The following is a 5,518-nucleotide window of genomic DNA, read 5'->3' on the forward strand; positions in this document are numbered from 1 at the left end:
GGTTTAATCGGCACTCGCCACCCCCGCGTCCGACTGCGCGGAGCCCCGCTCGGGACTCGGGGAGAGACCGTAACGGACGTGGACCCGGACCTACTCGGCTCTCCCTCCGTTCCCTGTACGGAGCTCTCTCGCAACACGGGCCGCGTGGACTGGCTCGGAACCGAGTCTTCGTTTGGGAAGACGAAGGGCCGTTTTCAGGCCCTGCGAGCTTCCAGCCGCGGTCTCTCTCTCTCAGCGGGGGCGCGGAGACCGATCGATGGGTAAAGCGACCCTCAGACAGGCGTGGCCGCGGGATGGACCCCCGCGGCCGCAATATGCGTTCGAAATTTCGATGATCTGTGTCCTGCAATTCACATTAGTTAACGCAGATGGCTGCGTTCTTCATCGAAGCACGAGCCGAGTGATCCACCGCTAAGAGTCGTATTCGGGTTTGTGCCCGGCCCGTTACAGGCCGGGCGAAGGAAGCCATTCGAACAAGAGACAATTTTTGCCAATATATTTCAAGCCGGGTGCCTTCCACCCCCGTGCAGGGGGGGAAAGGTCATTGAACCTGGGCGTCACCACCGGACCGAGGAGTTACGGCCCGGGGGACGATCGCCCGAGTAGGTGCCCGAGACTTACGTGGTTTAGGAGACCGGGGTCTAGGCACCCGCCGTTCCCGGCGAGGCCCAGGGGTTTGGTTCGCTGCGTTACGGGTCCCGGTCTAAGGCATTCAGGCGTGCGCTCAAAGCCAAGCTCTCCACCCCGGAGGGTATGAGCGAGGCCCGGTGGTACGCTCCCAAGTCCCCGCTTAGGGGAAGGCGCTGGGTAGATCCCACCTAGTCAGGACCGGCGGGCACCGGCCGTCTCCTTTCGGGTGTTTATAAACGCATCCGGGGTTCGTGAGGCCCCTTCAACTCGCGCACCGGCCTTAGACTATTATACGGTCCGTCTCTGCGAAGCCAACATCGGGGGTATTTTGCATGCGCTCTTAAGCTCCGCTCTAACCCCGTGAGGGGAAAGAGTTTCGCCCGGCGGTACGCTCCCGTCCACCACCGCCCCCTGTGCCGGGGGGATGGGTTCAGGGAGATCCCACCGAGGCCGGCGAGCACCGGCCAACGCCCTGGGGGTGAGTAAGCCCCTTTGACTCGCGCACGCACAATCAAGCCTTCAACGATCAATGGTTTTTTGGGTTTAACTACCCGGCGGGCGGCTCCGGCGCCACTCTTCCCCCCGCGAACGGGAGGGGCGGACCGGGGTACCTATGCACCTAAGGCGGTCCTCGCATAACCCCGAGTTCCGAAGCCGGCTCGCTACGTCCACCCACCCGGAGGGGGGAGAGACTCACGTCGGCCGACGACGAAAGGTACGAGGCTTCTGCGGTCCATACCTTGAAGGTACCCGCCGGGGGGGAGGTTCGGCCTCTCGAGTCCGACTCGACAACCGGCACGGACGGCGGGCGCCGACCGCGGCCAGGTCACCGTTATTGATCCTTCCGCAGGTTCCCCTACGAAAACCTTGTTACGACTTTTACTCCCTCTAGATGTCCGGGTTCGATCGACTTCCCATCGCCCGGAGGCGACCCCCGTTCGAGGGCCGCCCCGGGGACGGTCCGAGGACCTCACCGAGGCATCCGATCGGTAGTAGCGACGGGCGGTGTGTACAAAGGGCAGGGACTTAATCGACGCGGGCTGGTGACCCGCGCCTACTTGGAATTCCTCGTTCGAGGGGAATAGTTGCAATCCCCTGTCCCCAGCGGGGAATGGCGTTCATAGGATTGCCCGCACCTCTCGGCGTAGGGTAACTTACATGTTGAACCAGCCATTGTAGCTCACGTGCGACCCCGGACTTCTAAGGGCATCACAGACCTGTTATTGCTCCATTTCTCAAGTGGCTTCTGTGCCACAAATCGCTCTAAGAAGTTTAGCCACCGACCGCTGATTCCCACCGGGCGAACCCCAACCTTCAGGCCCGCGGTAAGCGGGAGGGCACCGGGGAGGGGAGAGGGAAGGCGAAGGCGAAGGACGGACAACCCACACCCGGAGAGCGGAACGAGGTGCGGACGGCATCGGGGAGGGAACCGAACGCGAAGGGGAGAGGCCGGAGCCACCCACTCGACGCAGAACTGAACCCCCGTCAACCGCATCACCTCCCCGAACCGATCCGGGGTAGAACCGGACCCCCGCCGAAACCCCCAACACCCCCACCCCGATGGGGACCCCCCGCGAACGGGGACCTTCGGGGATAGAGTCCGACCCAGGAGAGGGGCCGTGTAACTACTTAAAGGATGGGATCTCGTTCGTTACCGGAATTGACCAGACGAATCGCTCCACGAACTACCAACGGCCATGCACCACCACCCACAGAATCGAGAAAGAGCCGTCAATCTGTCAATCCTTACCGTGTCCGGGCCGGGTTAGGTTCCCCGCGTTGAGTCAAATTAAGCCGCAAGCTCCACTCCTGGTGGTGCCCTTCCGTCAATTCCTTTAAGTTTCAGCTTTGCAACCGTACTCCCCCCAGAGCCCAAAGACTCGTGGTTTCCCGGACGCTGCCCGGCGGGTCATAGTCGTTAACCCAACGCCGCCGGATCGCGGGTCGGCATAGTTTACGGTCGGAACTACGACGGTACCTGATCGTCTTCGATCCTCCGACTTTCGTTCTTGATTAATGAAAACATTCTTGGCAAATGCCTTCGCTTTTGTCCGTCCCGCACCGGTCTACGAATTTCACCTCTCTCGGTGCGGTACGAATGCCCCCGGCCGTCCCTCTTAATCATGACCTTTGGTCCGTCAAACCCACGAAATAGGACCAAGAGAGCGGTCGGATACCCCCCCGGCTCGGGGAACCGTGCGGCGGCCAGAAAACGGCCCCGCCCGGCCGCCTCGCCGAAGAGCTCCGACTCGCCCCCCATGGGAAGGCCTTATTCCATTATTCCTAGCTCAGTCCATTCAAGGCACGCTTCGGCCTGCTTTGAGCACTCTGTTTTGTTCAAAGTAAACGCACCGGACCCTTCCGCCCCCCACGTATTCAACCGCGGCGGACGACCCAGCTAAGGGCCTCTCCGCGGAGGAAGGGAGCAGAGGACACCGGATGAGTAGGGACAAGGTCCCGCGACCTCCACCCAGAGACCCGCGGGGGGTCCCCAACCCCCCCGGAGAGGGGCAGCTTCCCACCGCGAAGTCCGGACGGGCAGAGGCCCGGCAGCCGGGACCCGTCCCCGGATCCAACTACGAGCTTTTTAACTGCAGCAACGTTAACATACGCTATTGGAGCTGGAATTACCGCGGCTGCTGGCACCAGACTTGCCCTCCAATGGGTCCTCACCCACGGACGTAGATTGAGTTCATTTCGGTCCCGAAACCTTCAAACGGGGCCTCGCACCGATATTTTTCGTCACTACCTCCCCGTGTCGGGAATGGGTAATTTGCGCGCCTGCTGCCTTCCTTGGATGTGGTAGCCGTTTCTCAGGCTCCCTCTCCGGAATCGAACCCAGATTCCCCGTTACCCGTGGTCACCACACGTAGTCCCGTAGACTACCGTCGAAAGTTGATAGGGCAGACACTCGAATGAGACGTCGCCGCCCCGAAGGGCTCTGCGATCGGCCAAAGGTTATCTAGAGTCACCAAAGCGGACCCGACCGGAGTCGGGAGGGGGTTTTTTGGTTCTGATAAATGCACGTATCCGTGGGGGGCGCCGAGGGGGGAAGGTGAACCAGTCACCGACCACCTCGAAACGGCACCCCCACTTCCAACGCTTCGTTTGCATGTATTAGCTCTGGAATTACCACAGTTATACCAAGTAACGTGTGGAGCGATCAAAGGAACCATAACTGATTTAATGAGCCATTCGCAGTTTCACTGTACCAACGCCCGTGTGTACTTAGACTTGCATGGCTTAATCTTTGAGACAAGCATATGATACTGGCAGGATCAACCAGGCCGATCCCTCTGGTACTCAAACCCGGCTTGGGGAAAGAGAGAGAGTCGGTGGTGCGTGGAACTCGACCCCCCGAAGGAGGAAGAGACGCGCACCGCGGAAAGGCTTTTCGAACGAGACCCCCCGGAGGTGGGTCTGCAATCGGGGGTTTGACTACTTGGAAAATGTACGATTCAAGGCCCGGACGGTGCAGGCTAGGGGCCGGTTCCTTCCCTCAATAGGATCCCGACCCTAAGGCACCACCGACTCGGACCTTTTAACGGACCCAAACTGCGGTGGAAATTAGACCGACGGATCGGCTAAGTCTCCCTCGGAACGATTCTGGGACAAGCGGACCCCCTGTTACGGGGGGTCCACGAGCCATGGAGGCTGGAGCACGTGGCGGGGAGGATCGTTCTAAAAGCCGGTATTATTTCGGATTAGAAGCCTGCCCCTGGTGCTCCGGGTATGCCGCATTTCGAACGGGCGTAAAGGACGTCCGTTTAAGGGAAGAGAATGGAAGAGAATTTCCTGGCCCCCTCAAAGCGCGAGGAGGTCGGCATAGGTTTTACGGTACGCCCCCCCCGGAGCCGTCTGATGTTCAGAAGACGAAGGGTTTTGCCCCCAATCTCGTAAGGTCGAGGGCTCACCACCGAACTTCCAGCCGCGGTCCTTGGTAGGACCGATACGCGGACAAGCCGCAAAATCCTGGCCCCCTCGCAGTGCGAGGAGGTCGGCAAAGGTTTTACGATTCGCCCCCCGGAGCCTACGGTTAGTTTTCTCGATTTAAGAAGACGAAGGGGGTCGGGGCCCGGGAACCGTAAACCGAGCGCCTCTTCCCCTGCGAACTTCCAGCCGCGGTCCTTGGTAGGACCGATACGCGGACAAGCCGCAAATCCTGGCCCCCTCGCAGTGCGAGGAGGTCGGCAAAGGTTTTACGATTCGCCCCCCCGGAGCCTACGGTTAGTTTTCTCGATTTAAGAAGACGAAGGGGGTCGGGGCCCGGGAACCGTAAACCGAGCGCCTCTTCCCCTGCGAACTTCCAGCCGCGGTCCGTTTAAAAAGACCGATCCGTGACACCTCTAATGCGCTCTTTGCCTCCGGCCGTTTCCAGCGCGGGGGCCCGGTGGTGCGCTCCCAAGTCCCCGCGGAGGGGAAAATCTGGGAGATCCCACATTAGACCAAGCGGAACGCCGGTCTTCGCCTCGGGGGTTTGTATGCCCCTTTCGACTCGCGCACGGGCAAGAGTTAGGTTAGGAACGGGGACAACTGCCGGCGGGCGGCCCGTCGCACCCACCCCGCAAGTGGGCAGGTGGTCGGTGGCCTGTGGACCCGCCGCTCGGATTCGTTTATAGTAGGAACCATAACGGGGTACAACCCTCATACGCTCGACCCCCTCACGCCCAGAGAAGTGTTCACCTCCCTGGGCATATATCGAACGAATCATCGGGATTGAAGGGGAGGCCACCCAAACCATCCCCTTAGCCCAGAGGGGTGCCAGTCCTCGGGCTTCGGTATTCGCATCACCGGGGTCTATGGAGGTCTCGACTTAGGTTTTGAAAACCTCCAGAGGGGGGGCCGGATTAACCACCACCCTAGCCCAGAGGGGTGCCAGTCCTCGGGC

The 5,518-nt window shown here is 60.8% G+C and overlaps 1 non-coding gene across 1 annotated transcript; it reads right to left on the reverse strand.

The window, feature by feature from the left end:
* Window positions 1–266: 266 nt before the first annotated feature.
* LOC136679811 (5.8S ribosomal RNA) lies at window positions 267–420 on the reverse strand. Its single transcript, XR_010796595.1, has one exon. It is a non-coding gene; the product is annotated as a 5.8S ribosomal RNA (ribosomal RNA).
* Between the last annotated feature and the right edge of the window lie 5,098 nt (window positions 421–5,518).

Source organism: Hoplias malabaricus, chromosome Y (genome assembly GCF_029633855.1).
Source record: "Hoplias malabaricus isolate fHopMal1 chromosome Y, fHopMal1.hap1, whole genome shotgun sequence".
Lineage (NCBI taxonomy): Eukaryota > Metazoa > Chordata > Actinopteri > Characiformes > Erythrinidae > Hoplias > Hoplias malabaricus.